Below are 22,524 nucleotides of genomic sequence, written 5' to 3' on the forward strand. Positions count from 1 at the left end.
CATTAGGAGAAGATATTTTGAAGAAAAGCATCTGCTTTCCATTGCCTGGATTATATTTATTTTGTAGAACGTATTGAATACAAGATTGGGTGAAGATGGGTTAACCATAACACCAACAATGAAGGGGAAGCAGTTGCTCTATTTTCTTTTCCCTTAATCCTTCTGGGAAATGCAAACAGAGAGAGAAAGAGCTAGTTTTGGTAGGAAGGACAAGTGAATTAAAATGAAACTCAAAGCTACTGCAGATGGAAGAGTAGAGTGTATGAACATTTATTTTTCTGTGTAGGTTTGGGGATTATGATTTTGTTGCTGTAGACTGTGAGGTATGTGATAAGTTGTGTTGTTGTTAGTGAGTTCTTGAGGCATTATATGTTATTTTCAGTTCTCCATTTTTTTCTCTCTCACCTGTTGAAAATATTTGTTTGCAGGCGAATTTGTGTTTTGAAATGGAAGATGAAACTATGTAGGGCTAGTAGCAGAAGAAGAAAAGTTTAGAGTTGGCCTGAAGCTTAGTTGTTAGTAAAGATAAAAGTAATGAAAAATAAAAGTAATGAAAAAGGGCTTCTTATCTTCATCTAAGTTGCCCAATCATTTTTACTGGAATAGGACAAGTAGGAATAAAGCAGCAGCACTTTACTGTCCGGGAATGTCAAGAATTTGTCTGAAGCTTCCCTTTTATTCATCTTCCCGGATGCCAGTCCTTGTGGCTAAACAAAGTAGGTTTGGAATCCAGGACTTTGCCAACAGTATATACAGACTATCTATGAAGAGTCTAAATGTTGTTTATTTTAGCACATTATTTTACTATTGATTGATAGAATTACGAAATACACACACACACACACACGCACACACTTCACTAGCAGCAAGCAATTGGAAATCAGTGATCAGGTTATTCATCTATGTTACCCCAGTGTGGAGTAGGATGATGAACATAAAAAGCAAGGGATAGTCAGTTTTATTCTTAATCCCTCTTTTGATTGATTCTCACTCATAGCACCCACACCTTTATTATCCACTTGTCAAAATTTTACCAGTCCTTAAAGTCTTATCTCAAATACGATCTTCTGTAAAGTATTCATTTTTATTTTGCATCTTAATCAATACATTATTTTCCATCTGCAGCCAATAGCATTTTATGTTTCTTGTACTGCTTATCTTGTTTCTAGAATTAAAATTGTGTGTTTATCACTAGCAATAAATCTAGATAATTTATTCCCTTAGAATATTTGTTGAATGGTTACTAGGGACCCATTTTAGGTTATTGAAATATACCCTTGAACAAAACGAACAAAATATTTTGCTTTGTGGAGTTTACATTCTGATTGATATAGACAAATAATGTTGGAATAATAAAAGTAAAACAGCGTGAGAGAAATGGCAGTGACAGGGTTGGAGTTGCAGAGTAGAATATGATGACCTGGATAGGATATGTTGAGAAAGTAAAGACTCAGTGATTAGAGTTAGCTTTATGGATTTCTGGGGTTGGGGAAATTAGGAAGAGTGTTCCAGGCAGAAGAAACAGCTAGTGCAATGAATTCCCTAATCCCAAAGCAGGATTAAGGCAAACAAATCAGGGCAATGGGAGGGAGGCCAGTGTAACTGCAGGCAGTCTTGTTTGGGAGACTGGGGTGTGGTAGGAGGTGACTTTAGAATGATAATGAGGGGCTAGATCATAAGAGGCTTTATAAGACCATTAAAGAATTTCATCTTTTCCTTTGGATAAAATAAAGACATTATAGGATTTTTAGCCAAAGGGTGAGATGATTTGACTTGTCGTAAGGGGGTCTCAATGTAACTGTATTGAGAATAATTGAGACTAGGCATTAGCAGTACCAGTGATAGAAGCAGAGAGTCTAGATATTCATTATAGAAGATAATATAATCTGAGATGAAAGACTAGCTGTGGAAGTAGTGGGAAATGGATACACCTCAGGGAACTTTGCAGTGGATAGGTTTGGAGGGGAATATAAAAAGTTCCCTTTAAGAAGTGTTAACATCCTGTGCATATGTTGAGTAGGCATGCATGTTTATGCTAAGTGTTATTTACATACAGTCATTTATTATGCAGGAGCTAGCCTTATAACACATGTAAGCATTACTATATTTCCTTTCAATTTCATGTGACAGATATTATTAGATACTAAGAAAGGCTTATGTTCTAACTTAAGGTAGTCAACTTAATACTTGGAGACTGAGAGTATATATTTTTCTTTAATTGCTGATTATTTGGTAAGGGTTTTACTCAAACTAGCAATGTATTAGAATCTAATATTTAAAAATTAAAACTTCCTGGTTCATATTCTATAGAGTTGTGAAAACATGCAATAGTTTTCACAATGACACTTTTAAGGTATACCTATCATATTAACTTTGTGGTAAAATATTGAGTATCTTGAAAATTAGCACAACAAATGAATCAGACACACAAAGATAATGCCTTTGCCAGCCCAGAAAATGTATGCAATGCTCATATGCCTGACCACACCTTCATTCTTTTCATGATTTATCATGGAAATGTGAGTTGACAGTTTTATGTATAGAATGCAAATCTGGCTCTCTTTATCAATCCCATGCATATTAATATTTATATATGGTAATTTTTATTGCTTGTAGAATGGCCTTTGGACACTACTTCAGTTCTACACAATTTAATGGGTGAAATGTTGGAATGTTTGCATTTCATGGGCTTGTTTTTATTAAACTAGTAAAACGTTTGTAGAAATTTGCTAGATGATTGTCATTCTTTTATATTTCTGTACATGATTAAACAAAGAGGTAGGTTAATAAGATGCATTATCACATATACACATGCATAATATATTTACAAATGCAAATGCTGTTTCTATTTATGGAAGCTCAATAACTTTGTTGAAGCCAGAAGGTCATTGGGGAAGAGTAATTGTCATGAAATGAAGGCACACATTTTCATAAAGTTGCAGATACTATCTGAAGTATAGTAATTATGATCCACCAAGTGATTCTTAGCTTTCTAATATAATTACATGAGAAAAGAAAACTTCATAATCCCTAATTATTCTTCCCACATGCCAAATATCATTATCAGCTAGACTAGGTTATGAAGAGAAAACAACCTTCCATCTTTTCCCCATAGTCTTTCTCACCATTATGCTTAAAGAATCTGAGTCTACCTGGCACGATAAAAACCCTAGAAGGAAATCTAGGCAAAACTATCCAGGACATAGGAGTAGGCAGGGATTTCAGGAACAAAACACCAAAAGCATTGGCAACAAAAGCCAAAATAGGCAAATGGGACCTAATGAAACTCCACAGCTTCTGCACGGCAAAAGAAACAGTCACTAGAGTGAATCGGCAACCAACAGAATGGGAAAAAATTTTTGGAGTTTATCCATCTGACAAAGGGCTGATATCCAGAATTTACAAAGAACTCAAACAGATTTACAGGAAAAGATCAAACAAGCCCATTCAAAAGTGGGCAAAGGATATGAACAGACACTTTACGAAAGAAGACATATATGAGGCCAACAGTCATATGAAAAAATGCTCATCGTCACTGGTCATCAGAGAGATGCAAATCAAAACCACATTGAGATACCATCTCACGCCAGTTAGAATGGCAATCATTAAAAAATCTGGAGCCAACAGATGCTGGAGAGGATGTGGAGAAAAAGGAACACTTTTACACTGTTGGTGGGAGTGTAAATTAGTTCAACCATTGTGGAAGACAGTGTGGCGATTCCTCAAGGCCTTAGAAATAGAAATTCCATTTGACCCAGCAATCCCATTACTGGGTATATATCCAAAAGACTATAAATCGTTCTACTATAAGGACACATGTACACGAATGTTCATTGCAGCACTGTTTACAATAGCAAAGACCTGGAATCAACCCTAATGCCCATTGATAATAGACTGGATTGGAAAAATGTGGCACATGTACACCGTGGAATATTATGCAGCAATCAGAAATGATGAGTTTGTGTTGTTTGTAGGGACATGGATGAATCTGGAGAACATCATCCTCAGCAAACTGACACAAGAACAGAAAATGAAACACCGCATATTTTCACTCATAGGCAGGTGATGAAAAATGAGAACACATGGACACAGGGAGGGGAGTACTAAACACTGGGGTCTATTGGGGGGAAAAGGGGAGGGCCAGGGGGAGGGGGAGGTGGGGAGGGATAGCCTGGGGAGAAATGCCAAATGTGGGTGAAGGGGAGAAAGGAAGCAAAACACACTGCCATGTGTGTACCTACGCAACTGTCTTGCATGTTCTGCTCACGTACCCCAAAACCTAAAATGCAATAAAAAAATAAAAATAAGTTGCTACTAATTTGACACTATAGCTAATTGAAACATCAGGCCCTCAATGAATAAATATCCACTACTAAACTAAACCAGACAGTAGAAACAATTACCTAATTAAGGTTTTTACTTGATTACTGAAATAATTCAAAGTAAATATGCTTTCTCTGAGAAAAAAAAAAGAATCTGAGTCTGTGCTTTGCAGTTTTAAAAAAATAAGATAATAATATGAAAAACAGATAAAAGCACTTAACTAGCTAAGTGATCGTGGACAAAACTAACCTCTCTAAGCATCTGTTTCTCAAACTATAGATAACAATAATAGTAATTGTTTCATAGATTTAATCATGTGTGAGAAAACGGGAAATTTTTTTTACACAGAATCAGCATTCAAAATGATTTGCTACTATAACTATGATCATTACTAAATGCATATAATTTACAATAAAGATACACCGGTTTTTCCTCCTTACAGACAGTAGCTCTTCCTATAAAGGACATAGATTCTGTATTTGCTCAGAAAACTTACACGTGTAAGGCAAATTACCTATGAAGAAATTCTCCAAGAAGTTTCTAGTACCTCTATGCAAATCCTAAAGCTTTTTAAAAATCCGCTATATTAGCTCATAAAATACTTAGAGGCAATATAAGAGCAGGAAAAAAATATGCAATTTGAAGTTGGAGACACTGTAACAAAGTCTTCCTCAGAGAGAAGTTCCTAGTATATTGTGAGCCTCTTCTACCCCTGAGGTGAGGCACTGCCTCTTTCCTATCTCAAGACAAATGAGAGTGGTCTTTTCTTTCTTTCTCTCTCTATCTTTCTCTTTCTTTCACTCTCTCTTCCTTTCTACCCTTTCTTTCTCTCTCTCTTTCTATCTTTCCTTCCTCTTTTCCTTCTCCCTTTTCCCTTCCCTCTCCCCTTCCCCTTCCCCTTCCCCTTCCCCTTCCCCTTCCCTTCTTCCTTCTCACTTTCTTTTGACAGAATCTTGCTCTGTCACCCAGGCTGGAGTGCAGTGGTGCAATCTCACCTCACTACACCCTCTGCCCCCTGGGTTCCAGCGATTCACCCTGCTTCAGCCTTCCGAGTAGCTGTAATTATAAGGGCATGCCACCACTCCTGGATAATTTTTTATATTTTAGTAGGGGTTTCACTGTGTTGGCCAGGATGGTCTGGATCTCTTACCTCGTGATCCACCTGCCTCGGCCTCCCAAAGTGCTGGGATGGCATGGGTTAGCCACCGCACTGGGTGGAGAATGGTTTTTAAGTGAACCAAGACTGTATTCAAGTCAGAAAAGTTGGAGCTCAAGAGGCCATAGCTAGTTTCCTTGGAACAGGAGAGTCAAATGGACTACTCTGAGAGCACACTTCTACTGGCTGCCAGACAAAGACATTAATTTTCATGTATTAATGGGAAATACTGAACAACTGAGTCAACAGTGAGCCATCTCTAAAAGACACTTTCCAAGAGGACTGCCAGCCTGGGGTTAGGGATGCTCCATAGGAGAGACTAGCACTTTAGTCTGGCCTGTAGGAGACAGGCATGAGTGGTGAGGACATAAACAACCAAATGACAGAAGAAACACCATAAACCACTTCGAGAATTCCAAGGAGCTACACGGCTCTCAAGAAAATGCCACTAAAATAAGAGATAGGTTTTGGCGTATACTAAGCCCAATGCTTCCTTAACGATCTTCCAAACCAGGAAGACTTTTCTGACCTTATCTCTTCCTTTTCTCCTACCTCAAACTTTAAAGTTCCCACAAAAATCCATAGAATGGGGCAGGAGATCAAGAAAGGAAGACTGCTTCCCTTTTCTTTGCTTATCAACAGGGGAAACAGAAACCTTAGACTTGAGGACTGTTAAAGATTTCATGTTAGACTAACAAGAATTTATATTATCTGAAAGGAACCAGCACTCATTGAGATCTTCTTGTGATTTCCTTCAAAGTTAAGGAAGAGAAACAATCTATTAAATGTACTGAAAAGGGAAATTGGGAAGAAGAATAAAGTTTCTCCCTGATTACTTCCTACAACATCCAATTTTTCAATAAGCTGGTTATATGAAATTTTACAAATTTCATTAAGTTCTTCAGCAGGTTATAATTTATTATACTGGGAACTTTGTTGATTAGATTCATTTGTTATTTATTTAGAATTAGAGATCAGTTCATTTACTAGGAACAATTAGGAAAATAATTCTCAATGATACTGTCAGGAATAATTGTAAATTACTTTGAAATGCACAGAGAAAGATCATTGGGTGTTTTGTCTAGCTCATCCTTCACTGTCTTTGATCTATGTTACCACTCTAAATTGTAGATAACTGATAGTGATGAAGTTAATTTTTCTCATGGGCAATGCAAAATGAATTTTCTCCATTGGAGATACTATCAATTTCTCTTTTTCTCCCAAAGAAGTTAGTTTTCCATCCATTAATCCAATTCATTTCAACATTCCTGATAATTTAATATATGTCTCTTTGAATTCTCCTTTGAATTGTTTTGTAATCTCATTGGTGCCTTCTTTGGTCAGTGAGTTAAATAAAAGTTTTGACCCTTGGTCATTTTACATTTGCATGTTTATTTCATATGTATATATTATATATGTTTGTAAAAATTCTTTAAAATCTTGGAGGTTCTATTGAGATGCTCAAGTGAGTTACCTGACAGAGCAGGTGCCAGGGAAAGGCAACACATACTGCTAGCCTGCTGCTGTTTTCTTACTCCCAGAGGGAAACACAAGTGACAACAGAACTTTAATTATGTTGATTTTGTATTTCTTATACGTTTTCCCAATAGTTTTGTGCTTTGTTTTAGTTTCTGTTGTTCTCATTGTTTTCAAGTTATTCGCCATCGGTGACAGCAGTATTTGAAATTCTGCTTAATGATCTGGTTATTTGGCGATCATTACTGTTGAATTATAGAATCTGTTGTCTTTCGGGTAAAAGATGACAGGGAATGAGGTTTTTTATTATATTCTGATTGTTTTTATAGAATTCTCAACTCAGACGTATGCTGCCCATTTGAAGGAAACCAACTCAATCTAATCTGTATCTGCGTATTTACTCTTGATCTATGGCTGAAGTTAGAAAGCTGAAGCTATAAACACTCGATGTATCTTTGTTGCTATGTTTCTGTAATTCTGAAAGGCCTTTACCTCTAATTGTGTTGGTGTAAAATGTTTTACTCTTTCTAGAGGGTTTTAATAGCCTACGTTATAAAGTGTCTTAAATTATAAGTGCCCTGTTCCAATTGGCTTATAGAGATAAATAAGTACTTGTGCAAACTGAATGCTCAGAAGTCCCAGACATTAAGGAAATTAAAAAATGGGTAGTTTATATATTTTCAACTTAAAGAAATTTCTTACAGAAAATAACTTAAAAGTCTTAAGGTATTTTTGCAGATATCAAACTCACACAATTAGAATAAACTTTGACAAATAAGACCAGTTGAATAATTTTTGTCTTAAAAAAGCTTGCTGTGTCTCTTCCATAATTAATTTGTGTTAAGTATAGTAAAAGCATACGTTTTAATCTACTTAGGTTTGTTTTCTCAAATTTATACAAGTTTACTGATCAAATAAGGTGAAATTATTCATGCATAATGTTTAAAATTAAGAAAAATTTAAGTCTATTTAATTAAGTTGGATCATTATTTTGTCAGCCTGTTTATTTATACAGTATTTATGCTCTGTGGTGTCAGCTTGAAGTACTTTCCAAGGCATTTAAATAATACAAATTGTTGTTCTGTTGTCACATTAATTAAAGGATATTTTTGTATATCTAACAAATATCCTGGTAAGGTAAACAACCAAAGTATGTATGAAGCATCATTTTAAGTTTGTATGCCTTTTGACATAAATTTTATATTATAAAGAGAAACTATAGCTTTGAGTCATGATGTGTGGATGATACCTATGCAGGCTTAGAAAGTTTTATTATATATTCTCATAGTGGTAATGCTGTGTAAGACACAGTTCTTATTTATCCAGCCACCTGCTTTTTCTGTAAAATAGAATTTAGTTACTTTGGTTAAAAGATATTGCTAGTATAAGGATTTGAAACTATTCTAGCAACAATGGTGTCAGAAATACAATTGTATGTGTGCTTTTATCAAGGGACAAAGTGTTGGTTTTTTCCTAAATTCTCAGCGATTTTCAGGTTTCTTAATCTCTGGATTGTTTATACTCTTGAGCACTGCCCAAAGAACTATTGTCGGTGTGGTTTAATGATCTATAGTTACTGTATTGGGAAATGAAATTGACATTTTTAACACTTGTTTATCTATTCGTTTGAAGATAGCAATTTTAACGTATTGCATTTCAAAATGAATATCATCTTAGTAATTTTATGGAAATTGTTTTGACCTCATAGACCCCTGAGAGAACTACTGTACCTAAGGTGAAGCGTCAATTGGTTCCAGAAAATGATCAAGCATAATGAGGGCTAACATTTGGAAACTGAATTTTAATTGTCCTGCTTTATAATACCTACCTTCAAAGAAAAGCTATAAATATGTTAAAATTTTAGCAGTGCTCACTCAGTTTGTACAAACTTTCAGCCTTGGTTCTAATCAGTGCCTTTAGCAATAATAAAAAAGGTTATTCTTTAATTCAATGCAATCTTTCTGGATAGCAGAGATTCTGTGTTATTTCATTTTCTGTGCCTTATGCTCAATTCGTAATGCACTTTATTACAGAGAGAGAGAGAGAGAGAGAGAAAGAGACGAAAGTCTCCTAGTTCAGGTAAGAGATATAGTTCTTTATAATTGTGTTATATTCTATGCTTCTTTAAAATGCTTTATTGTCACTTTAATTAAATAGGCATCCCAACTGTTGCCTCTCAGACACCCATGTCAGGCACACAAATCAAGCACCCAAATCTCCAACAACGCTTATGATTTTGTCTTTCCAAAACCAACATTAAAGTTGTAAAGAAAAAGTCCACTTAAGATTTTCGTCGAGACTTTTGAGATGGAATTTGGAAAATTGCCCATATTTTATTTTTCTCTTTAGGGGAAAAAGAAACACTGGAAATAATTAGGTTTGTTTTCTGTGTTACTATTATAAGAATTGTATAGAAACTTGTCAGATCAGAAGATATGCTCAGCTTTCTCTAAGTTAAATTTGTGTTGGTAAAGTGTTATTAAAATAAACATTTTAGAAATGATATGCTTTAGGGAAAACTCTAGAGTTTTGTCAATGTGCTTAATTTCTATAACATGTATTTATCCTTGGGGAAGCACTGATCAAGACTCTTTAGGGGCAGAACATGTTGTACTGCAATAGAGAATTTTACTATCTTCCTTCCTGATGTTACTGATGATAGTAATAAACAAACCACAGCCAGAAATTAATCCTCTGTCATCTGTGGGTAGTTTTGATTTTACTCCTATACTTGTTGAAGGTTCTGCTACAAGCCAGTCATTGTATTTTCAACAAAGAAACATGGCCTCAGAGTTTTGTAGACAAGTATTGTACCAGACACGTCAAACTATTGACCCTGAAAAGTGTGGACCCATGGGTATAGATTTCTGACCAAACAGCACTTAGATAACTTCCAGACCATACCTATTGACTTGGATAGAATTTCCAGGACTCATTTTAGTCTAGTGTAAGTCAGCTGCAGGCAAGTGGATGGATAAGCCAGGATCCTGCAGAACAAAACTAATTACACAGGACTGAATAAATACTGAAAAAAATCACACTGTGGTTGCTTGGAATATTGTTGATGTATTTTTAAGGTTCCATTTTCTGGAAATATAAGGAAGTCATTTTTCTTTCTTTAGCTATTCACAATCCACAACAACTTAATAAATTTTACATATGTACATTGAAATGTAACATCTTAAAATGATATCTGATTCTCCCTGATCTTCCAGAATTTATAAAACTTATAGAGTCTCCTTAATTTTCATTGCAAAAAAAGTAGATTGCATAGTTTCTACTGCAATATCTTCTCCTTCTTACCAGCACATAATTGACAAATTGTGCAGTCATAGCCATACTTTGTATATCTTATTTGAGAATAATGCTTACTGAATAAAGTGTAAGGAGATAGTTTTAAATAATAGTGTTTAGCTTTCTTGACAGAGCCAAAGCATAAAAAGTTCTATTAAGAAAACTGGCCTTTTACCTTGTTCATTTGGCTTAGTCTTTTAGATAGTAAAAAGATAAATTCCTGCCAGTGCAAGAGCTCTGAGAAATGCTGGGGACCTCAAGAAGAGAAGAATTTGCCGGTGGCTCACGCCTGTAATCCCAGCACTGTGGGAGGCCGAAGCGGGTGGATCACGAGGTCAAGAAATAGAGACCATCCTGGTCAACATGGTGAAACCCCGTCTCTACTAAAAATACAAAACATTAGCTGGGCATGGTGGCATGTGCCTGTAATCCCAGCTACTCAGGAGGCTGAGGCAGGAGAATTGCCTGAACCCAGGAGGCGGAGGTTGCGGTGAGCCGAGATCGTGCCATTGCACTCCAGCCTGGGTAACAAGAGCAAAATTCCGTCTCAAAAAAAAAAAAAAAAAAAAAGGAATTTGCTCAGATTTACAGACACTGCACTTGAAATCTAGTAGACAACATTTCTTGAGTTTGTTTTGTTATCATCTCAATAGCAAATAGAGACATTTAAAAGTATAATCTTTAATTTCTTATGAAAACTTTCATAAAGAAGTGAATGTTGTGGTTTACACAAAAAATAAAATATCTAGGAATATACCTAACCAAGCAGGTGAAAAATCTTTATGAGAACTACAAAACATCGCCCAAAGAAATCATAGAAGACACAGGCAAATGGAAGAAACCATTCCATCCTCAAGGATAGAAAGAGTCATTATCATTAAAATGTCTATACTGCTCAGTGCAATCTACAGATTCAACACTATTCCTATCAAATTACCAAGGTAATTTTTCACAGAATTAGGGGGAAAAAAGATTCTAAATTTCATACGGAACCAAAAAGGGCCCAAAGAGCCAAGGCAATCCTACACAGAAAGAACAATGTTGGAGACATCACAGTACCTGACTTCAAACTATACTGCAAGTCTGCAACAACCAAAACAACATGGTACTGTACAAAAATAGACACATAGACCAATGGAACAGAGATATCTGAAATAAAGCTACACAGCTACAACTAACTCATCTTTGACAAAGTTGACAAAAATAAACAGTGAAAGGACACCGTATTCAATATACGTTACTGAGAAAACTGGCTAACCATGTGCAAAATAATGAAACTGGACCCCTACCTCTCACCATTTACAAAAATTAATTCAAGATGGATGAAAGGTTTAAATGTAAGAACTCAAACTACAAAAATTCCAGAAGAAAATCTAGGAAATACTCTTTTAGACACTGGCCTAGGCAAAGAAAATGCTGTGAAGACGCCAGCAACAAATGCAACAAAGTACAAAATAGACAAATGAAACTTAATTAAAGAGTTTCTGCACAGCAAAAGAAACTCCCAATAGTGTAAACAACACCTACAGAGCAGGGGAAAATATTTGCAAAGTATGCATCAGACAAAAAACTAATATCCAGAATCAATAAGGAACATGAGCAAATCAACAAGAATAAAACCAAACAACCCCATCAAAAAGTAGGCAAATACATTATTAGACTCTTTTCAAAAGAAGTTATACAAGCAACCAACAAACATGAAAAAAATGCTCAATATCACTGATCATCAGAGAGATAAAAATCAAAACCACAATGAGATAGCATCTCAGGTCAGTCAGGCTGGCTATTACTAAAAAGCCAAAAAGTATCACATGTTGGTTAAGTTGCAGAGAAAAAGGAATGCTTATTCACTGTTGGTAGGAACGTAAATTAGTTTGTCTTCTGTGGAAAGCAATTTGGAGATTTCTCATAGGACTAAAAATGCAACTCATTCAAACCTGCAATCCCATGACTCAGCATATACCCAAAGGAAAATAAATACTTCTACAAAAACTACACATCTCCTTTTATGTTCATTGCTATTTATAATAGCAAAAGCATGGAATCAACCTAAATGCCCATCAATAGTGAGCTGGATAAAGAATATGTGGTACATATATACCATAGAATACTATGCAGCCATAAAAAAGAACATGACCATGTGTTTTGCAGGAATGTGCATGGAGTTGGAGGGCGTTATACTTAGTAAACTAACACAGGAACAGAAAACCAAATACCACGTTTTCACTTTTAAGTGGGAGCTAAATCTTGGGTTCACATAGACATAAAGATGGAAATACCAGGCACTGGGGAGTCCAAATGGTTGGAGTAAGGGAGGGGCCAAGTATTGCAAAACTTCATATTGGTTACTATGTTCACTATCTGGGTGTAGGATCAACAGAAGCCCAAACTTCAGTACCATGAAATATACCCTGGTAACAAATCTGCACATGTACCTCCTGAATCTAAAAATAAAAATTAAAAAAAGAATTTATGGCTTTGTGGGTTTTTCAATATTCTGTGGTATTTGATTTGCAAAAGAACATGTAAGGAGAACTACAGGGTAGGTTAAAACTCTTGCTGGACCTATATAAACAACCAGGCCAAACCTAACAAAACTAGTCAATTCTTTGTAATCAATAATAGTCGTTCTTTCTTATTATGATATGAATATAAGGTGGGAGGATTGTCAGAAAAATATTTGTGAATGGACTAATTGAAATGGGCAAAAACTACTCCTGGGTGGCCTGTTCTGCACACACATCAGGATATCTCTGATTTTCATTATCTTTGAGCTATTTTACAATTTTTAAGTAGTAGGTACTGACAGTGATGAAAATAATTCTTGTCCATATACAAACGATGCATTTTGACAGGTGGAGGTGCAATTGATTTTCATTTACCCTGAAGTAAATGAAGAAGCCATTTTGTTAACTTTATATTGAGCACAATAATTTCAGCATTCCTTTTTAGGTATGTATGCTTGCTTTTTGGATAATCTGTTGAACAGATACAACATCTTACATGTTCTCTCATTAATGAATTAAACTACGTATTTGACATGTGTTCATATTATATTTAAATGACAGTTGTGATTCTACCTTGTTAAAAATATAATGCTATGTGTGTGTGTATGTGAGAGAGAGAGATGTCAATTTGCCTTTTAAGCCTTTATTGCAGTTTTTCTACGTCCACTATGTAACAGGTGCTATTGAAGTAGATTTACAAGTCTTTTTAATTTTAAGAACAACTCCACACTGTAGGTTTTAATAAATTCATTTTATGTCTAAGGAAATAAACTTTCGAGATATTAAGTGGTGAAATTATAATTTAAACTTGACTTTTTTCCAATGCCTGTATCTTTAGCAAAAGGTTAATTTTTCAAAATATTTCATAAAAAGCCAAAATGCAACTGATAGATACTACTATTTACAACAATAAAATGAAATGTGGCATAATTGTTTGGATTATCAAATCAGGAATTAAGCTATAAGAAAACATTATTTCAGGCCAGGCGTGGTGGCTCACCCCTCTAATCCTAGCACTTTGCAAGGTCAAGGCAGGTGGATCATGAGGTCAAGAGTTCGAGACCATCCTGGCCAACATGGTGAAACCCCTTCTCTACTAAAAATACAAAATAAATTAGATAGGCGCGGTGGCATGTGCCTGTCTGTAGTCCCAGTTACTCAGGAGGCTGAGGCAGGAGAATTGCTTGAACCCGGGAGACAGAGGTTGCAGTGAGCCGAGATCGTGCCACTGCACTCCAGCCTGGCACCTGGCAACAGAGTGGGACTTTGTTTAAAAAAAAAAAAAAAAAAGAAAAAAGAAAAGAGAAAACATTATTTCAGGAAAATTCTCAGTGAGATGAAGGAAATTGGCGTCTAATGTGAACATTCTGTTGACAGTAAAAGATATAAATAACCGTGGAGAATTTGCCAGTATATCATTCACAGTATACTTCTATAAATTTGGCTGGCTTCCTAACTCCCAACCTTCCAGCAAGCCTGTTAACCTTAGGTGCTATTGTTTTGAACAACTTTCAGAATCATCTACTTTATCACCAAAAGCAAGGAATTGCTTTTTTTATGTTGTTTTCAGTTTTTTTTTTAATAGAAGGCTTGATGGAGCTGCTTTTTCTTACATACCTCAACAATATGACTTGTCTGTACTTAGATACGAGGTAGCATTTTGAATGTCCTGCTATAAAGTATTTCTCTCCATGTAAATTGCAATTCCTTTGCATTGTGTTTCCTTTTCCAAATTTTCTGTAGTCTATAATGTTTTCCATAATTATATTTGTGAGAACAGTAAAATATTATTCCCCCCTTTCTCAGAATTCTAGTTGGAAATGTCTGCTTTCTTTCAAATGTTCACCAATTTTGGATTCCCCCTAAATTGGGAAGTCTGAAACAAAAACTTCACTTGTGCTTGTGACAGTACTAGATAGTTTATATATTAATTTATTATCTTATCCTTCATGATTAAGCTCTGGTGAGCCACAGAGAACCTGTCTTCCCTGTCCATTTCTATATGTCCAACAGTATTAGAGTAGCCACTTTGGTGAGTAATTGCATGGTCTTTAATCTTTTACTGAACCAGTGAGTACTTTATAAAGTTATATATATTGGTTGTACCCCTTCTGAGCACATAGCAAATTTCAGCTTTCTCCTTTCTTTCCATTTTCATGTTTATTTTTTTCTTTATCATTCTAGCACTTAGTATCAATGATATCCTAAACACACCCACTACACTCACCCAATTGGAGTGAGTAGATATTTCCACTCCTGATATCACCAGGATTAACTACTCTGCACATTCAACAGAGTTGTCTGACTCCTCTCATTGGATATTTATTTGGAAAAATGTGTTAATGCTCTCGCAATTCTTAGATATTCTGCTTCTTTCTCTGCCTCTAATGTGGTTTTCTTGTTTTTTGGTTTATTGCCTTACTCATTAACCCTATGTTTAATTCTTTTGTCAATGTTTATTTCATTCTCTACTGTCTCCTTTATATCACTCATACATCTAAGTGCTGGATTTTAAACTGATTATTTCAAATAGTCTCATCCTCTTTTTATCCCAGGCTTTCCATTGCATCACTATTTTTCTAACTTTATACATAAATGATTCCTCAAAATTAGCAAGCCAATTCTAATCTTAATAGCGTCTAACATTTGAACAATTCTTAATTCAGCATCATCCTGCCTTACTATCAATCTTCATTCAAAAGTGTCATGGGTAGAAAGCAACTCTATGGCTGCTTGGACTCACCTTCTCCTTGGTTCCCATGTGTTCCATACTACCATCAAATTCTGCTTATTCTTTCATAAATAAGCATCTTGGTTTCTTCTTCCCTTTCTGTTGAAACAGCTGCCACTTACACTGAAGCCTTCATAATATACATCAGGCTAATAGATAAAAACTGATCTTTACATTTCATATTCTTACCTTAATATAATAAAGCTATGCCTCGGAATTTCTTAAACTTTATTTTCTACCCATTTCTATCACATTACTTCTAGATTCTTAACTCTTTAACTTAGCTCTCCACTTTTCAATATCCATTTACAGATTCAGCTATTAAAATACATTAGAATTTCAATATGTTAAAATCTTTCAATATTTCTCACAATGGCTCCTTAGTTTATTGACTGTATTTTAAAATACACATGAATATATATTAATTGTATTTTACATGCTCTGTGATCATTATATTGCTCAGAGAAGTTTAATGTATTTTCTGTTTGCCATGTAGATAAGAGTTCTAGTTTTTGTTTTTGTTTTTTTTGTTTTTTTTTGAGACAGAGTCTCACTCTACGCCAGGCTGGAGTTCAGTGGCTCCATCCTGGCTCACTGCAACTTCCATTTACCGGTTTCAAGCAATTCTCCTGCCTCAGCCTCCCAAGTAGCTCGGACAACTGGCACATGCCACCACGCCATGCTAATTTTTTGTACTTTTAGTAGAGGCAGGGTTTCACCACGTGGGACAGGATGGTCTCAATCTCTTGACCTCGTGATCCGCCCGCCTCAGCCTCCCAAAGTGCTGGGATTACAGGCGTGAGACACCCGGCCAGGCCAAGAGTTCTAATTTTTAACATCAAACAATGCCATTAAATGGGGAACAGTTTTTCTTCAAAGATGTGATCTAATATTAAAACAATGTTTGAGTGAATTATTTTGGAATTTACCATTCACATTTGAATTCAACACGAGTAAAAAATCTCTTATCTTTTCTGACTAGCCCTGGAACTAAACACAGAGTTTTAATTCTATCCAGTATTGTAGATATGTGATTGGTAATATTTTTCTCCCTTCATTCATTCTGTTGTTTGTTTACTCACTCATTCGTCAACCATTTTATGAGCCTCAACTTTATATCAAACCCTTTTGAATGCACCTTTATATTTATATTTGTATATATGTGTACATATATATATACACACACACACACACACACCTATATACATATATAAATAGGATATCACTGTATTTTAAATGCGTACATCTAATTGGGGAAGAAAACATAAAATTAAAATGCAATGTGATAAATATAACAATTATGGTATGGCAAAAATGCTATGAAAGAACAATCTCTGAGATCTTTGAATGTTACAAGGGAAAAGAGAAGATTCAATTTTGTCTGGAAAGAGAGACAGCACCAAATCTTCTAGGCAGAGGCAAAAAGTCTTCCAGGCAAAGGCACAAAGTATTCACTTACGAAATGCAGGTGACTCTAGGAGAGCAGTGTGAAGTAAAGCATGAGGCAGTTTGGTGGTGATTTTAAATGAAATAATTGCTTTCCCCCACCTTTCTGCCTTTGTTTCTTCCAGTATTTCATATGAACTTTCCTTTGTCACCCCTACAGTTTGCAGAAGTCTTTTGAAAGAGTTTAGGACCAATACTAATCTAGTGCTTTGTTTTAATGAAATGAAAGTAGCTGTTAAAACTCAATTTGCAAGTGCCATGGTAACTGTGTAGTGGGATATATTTTCTTATTTTCTATAGACACAGCATCTGAGCTAGTCTGTCACAGTAGCCTCTATTTAATAAATGGAATAGTCATGAAGTAAATTAATGAATGTCTCAACATGTACATTTTTACGCCTTTATCTAGGCTTTCACATGGACAGCTCTAACTGGTTTGGCTCAGATTCACTTAGGTTCATACACTCAAGAACACATTTATCAGGCACCAGACAGTGAGGTTCTTTTTGACAGTCAATAGACTGCAGGAGAGAAGCCGAAGAGTGAAATTCTAATTATTCTCGACATAGGGCTTTCTAAGTGTGTCTCATGCCAAAATAATGAAAGTTATCTTTCTTCAGGAAATTGAAAGACGATACATGAAGTGTCTTCAGGTTTCCACGGAAATGGAATTAAATGAGAAACATGTGGCACTTTCTGATGGATACAGATCATCCTGAAATCACTTCACATCTGCTGGCTAAATAGAGAAATAACTATAAATCTTTTCAAAAACAAAGGAAAGAAAAATGTAGGAAATACATCAAGTAATACCTTTATGGCACCATTCCTATGACTCTATAAAGAGGGTTATTTATAATGGTGGAATTATTTGTCACACATCATATAAAAAAAGAAAATTAAAATTATCGATGGGTTATAATGGTAAACATGATCTTGTAAACTCTAAATATTTCACCTTACTAGATGTACACCTTAGTTTTCATTTTTAGCAACATTTTAAAAAGTAGAGATGTATGAATATTCAGCATGGTTTAATCTGAGATCATTTGAATATTTTTAAAACAATCCTTAGTAAAAATTTAAATAAGTTTATCTTGTCCTCATGTTTGTGTGTGTGCCTATAGGGCTATTCTGAAGTAATGTTAATGGTGAAAAATGTATGCTATGGAATAAATTCTTTATAACTGTAGACCTACTACTTCATGAAAAATGTGTATAAAGCACACAGAATTCAGACGTCTTCCTTCCAAAATTAGTCCCAGGTTCATGCTTCCCCCCATCATGCTCCATTTCCAATTACACACCATTGATTTATTCAAATGTAATTATGTAAGAATTTTTATTTTTAAACTTAACAAAAATACATTTTTCATCACTTCAGGAAATAATATATGTATTTATGAGAGTTAAAAAGACAATGTTTTATCGATATATAACTCGTTTCATGTTTCAAGTGTAAAGGCAAAGTGTCTTATCACATATAAATATTTTCATGTGAAAATACAAAAATAAACTCTCATGCATATTCATATAAAATAAAACAAGAGTATGACCACAAAAATGACCTGTGTTGGCATTATTTTCATCATAATCTGCATTCTTGTTTCTCTTAACCCTTAGAAAAGAACTATCAATGATTTTTGTTTTTTTTTTGAGATGGAGTTTCGCTTTTGTTACCCAGGCTGGAGTGCAATGGTGTGATCTCAGCTCACCGCAACCTCCGCCTCCTGGGTTCAGGCAATTCTCCTGCCTCAGCCTCCTGAGTAGCTGGGATTACAGGCATGCGCCACCATGCCCAGCTAATTTTTTGTATTTTTAGTAGAGACGGGTTTCACCATGTTGACCAGGATGGTCTCGATCTCTTGACATTGTGATCCACCCGCCTCGGCCTCCCAAAGTGCTGGGATTACAGGCGGGAGCCACCGCACCTGGCCTACTATCAATGTTTTAATAAGATTAAAAAGATTAAGTTAGAAAGGAAAGTGTAAAAGTGCTTATTTTATTCCACTCAAACTCCATCCACCACAGACCTGGGAGGTGGTCATGCCTATGAGGGCAGAAGGGCTGTGAGAGTTTTCATCTAGCAGCCTAGTCTGGTAAACTGAAATACAAATTCAACTCTTTGCTCTCTCCTTCAGGTCTTCACATACTTCCCCAATAGTATCAGCTGCAAAAAATGAAGGCTTTGAATCAGACTGAGACATAAGCAAGGACTGCACTCTGAGTTAGGCACCTGTCAAAAATAATGTGATTCCTCATTAGAGAACATGTACAGATACATACAAAGTTTTATTTTATTATTTGATTTGATCATTAAAGTACAGTTCTATCGGCCGCACTTTTTTCCATGCTAGAGACTAACCTCTATTAAATACTAGGATCTCAATTCTGGCCTGCTATGAATTTTCAACCAAAGAATAGAAAGCCATTTCGATAAAGTGCTATGCAAGATAATAAAATTTAATGATATAATTTAAGCGTTATAATTTTTTGAAAGGACATAAGAGGTCAGAGTTAAACGTCCTCATTTTCAGATGCAGAGGCAGTTGAACAATAAGTTTTAATGGCTTGTTCAAGGTAATTTTTAGCTTTTATTGGATGTAAATTGCATGTTTTATTTAGGTTCAAAACTCTTATATGTCTAAGGGTGCTTCTCAAAAATTTTTCACTACGATATAAGATTATGCCTATATTGAGTGGGGAATATATAACAGGAAGGTCATTCTACCCACACAAAGAAATAAGAGAGTGGTAATTAGGAGATGTAACTGAAAGATGAATCTAGTTCAGAAATCCCCCATCCCTCCTCACAGTTCAGAATAAAGGAAACTTCTGTGAGAATTATTGTTCTAAACTGGGGTTTTAAATGTGACATGTTAATTTGCAACAAAGAAATTATTGGACCTAAACTATCCTTCCTGCGTTTAGAGTGCTGTAAAAAAGAGAGAGGAGAAAGAGAGAGAGAGAAAGAGAAAGGGAAAGGAAGAGAGAGAAAGGGAGGGAAGTAGCTTGTAAATGAAGGGGCAGATAGAGACAGAAGTTACAATTGCAAGCTGACTAGATATGTCTTCTATGTAATGCAGCTGGCACTCCTGTATCAACTTCCTCCTTCCTGCCTCATTCAACACTGCACAGATTCACAACCTGTCCATTTTATAGTAAGGAGAGAAATGGAGGACATTTAATTTTTTTGTTAATTCTTGATGACCGTTTTAGGAATCAGCTTAATTACTCTGATGGGAAAAATAAAAGATTTTAAAACAAGCATGAGAAGTTCACAGAAAGATGTAATTAAAAAAAAAACATCTCATAGTAGAGTGGTATGCATGGAAGCATTTCTTACCATTTTTCATATTTAAATCTGGCCTCTTGTTTTAGAATTATGACAAGTTAAGTCACAGTGGCGGTGGAAGAGAGGTCATTTTATCAGGCATGAGTAGGATGGAAATTCCGTCCCACCACCCACATCCACAAAGTAGTGGCCTAAATATATTTGAGTTTGAACAGAAGGGTAAATAGGCTAGAACAGAGAAATAAACTATTATGGTCACTCTAATTCAATTAATCTCAATACTTCTTTGCCATCTTGCCTCATTGTCCACTTTTCTACATATTGTCTAGTTGTGTTCTTTGATTTTTTTTTAATTGCCAAATTTATTCTCTGACCTGTGGTCAAATCTTTTTTTGAGTTGTTGGAAGCTCTCTGAGTTTGGAGGAGAATACGTAATCAGAGAGCCACATTTATGAAACTTTGAATGATGTGTCTGAGCATCACAGATTTTTGGCAGCATATGGATATTGATTAGGTTTTAACATTCTATTTTATTCCCTTTCCTCAGGATTTTGTTTACAATCTGCCAGAGAAGAGAAGTTAAAATATTTTACTGCAGAATTTCAATATGTAGAAAGGTCACTATTGCATAGCTCCTCCTTAGGTAAAGATAGGGGCTTAAAGAAGAAAGAACATTAACTTTATGTATGGCTACAACTAAGAATATAAATATATTTAGTATGATATATTAGGTGCTTCCAACGCAAGCTGAAAAGGTTTATATTCATAAACCATATGACATTTTGGTCAATAGCAGATTGCATATATGAAGGTGGTCCCATAAGATTATAATACAATGGTGGTCTCATAAAATTATAATGCCATGTTTTTACTGTACTTTTTGTATTTAGATCCACACTTACCATTATGTGACCATTGTCTACAATATTCAGTAGTAATATACTACAGAGGTTTGTAGCCTAGGAGCAACAGACTGTACCATGTAGCCTAGGTGTGTAGCAGACTTCACCATCTGGTTTGTCTAAGTACATTCTATGATACTTGCACAATAAAATTCCCTAATGATTTATTTCTCAGAATGTATCTCCACTGTTAATTGATGCACGGATTGTAGTTTTTAGAATCTCTCTTCTGGGCCATTAGTAATATGTTTAGGGATTACCAATATGTATTTTTTATCTACGACCCATCTATCACTTCCTGTCTGTTAACTAAGAAATGATTGGAGTGGAAAGAAGGGAATTCGTACTTATACAGCACCTACTTTGTGCCAGGTACGATGTTCCATGTATTTTTTTAAATTTAATACTTACAGTATGTTATGATGTATGTGTTCTTCATTTTTTAGGCAAAAATGTCTCAGAAGTTAAGGAAATTGAACATGTCACTCCTTGAATATGAAGTGTTTTTTGAGACTTAAAGGGTTTTTTCTTTACCGTTTATGACCCATATCGCTGGATTCTATCTGGTGTCATAAGCTGTAATAGAAGACATGAGTTTCTGATTTAATCTTTAGATGCTGACCTATACGGCAGTTCACTGAAACTGGTCTCAGAGGAAGAGGGAGAATAATTTCTTGGCCAGTCCTTCTGTGATATGGAAGAATGCAGCTTGAGAAGACGGTCTCCGATTTCACCAATTGCAAAATCAATGATCTCTATGCAATCAGAGAGCACAAGAGAGGCCGGAGCACAGCTGAATTGCTTTGAATTCTCTTTAAGTCTCTCAACTCTGCAGGAGCCGCCTTCCACTAGGGATCCATCTTTTTGTTCCTGGTATCTTGTGACAGCCTCTTAAGTGGGCTTCCTACAGCTTTTACAACAATGTATGTGCCCCTTCCACACAATCGCCATATAGATTAAATGATATTCTATTTCTCAAACTCATATTCAGTCAGATTACACAACTACTTTTTCACCTTTTAGTGGCTTTTCACTGTGATTAAGTTGGAAGTTCAACAATCTTAAACTGTTCGTTAAGCCATTGCATTATCTGACCCCCTTGATCTGAGCATTAGAGTATAGTTTTCAAGAGAAATGTGAATGGGTTATGGATATTGCCAGATGGTTGTGCACATACACATGTGTAAAACATATTTTTATATCTAAATGTATAAAAATCTATAATCAAAATCTATAATACATTTCCATGTGGTTGTTTTTTGCTGCTGTTGTTTTAGAAATGGGGTCTTGGTCTGTCACCAAGACTGGAGTGCAGTGGCATAATCATAGCTCATTGCAGCCTGGAACTCCTGGGTTTAAGTTATCCTCCCACCTCAGCCTCCCAAGTAGCTGGG

The sequence above is a fragment of the Callithrix jacchus genome, chromosome 3 (genome assembly GCF_049354715.1).
Source record: "Callithrix jacchus isolate 240 chromosome 3, calJac240_pri, whole genome shotgun sequence".
In the NCBI taxonomy this organism is placed as follows: domain Eukaryota; kingdom Metazoa; phylum Chordata; class Mammalia; order Primates; family Cebidae; genus Callithrix; species Callithrix jacchus.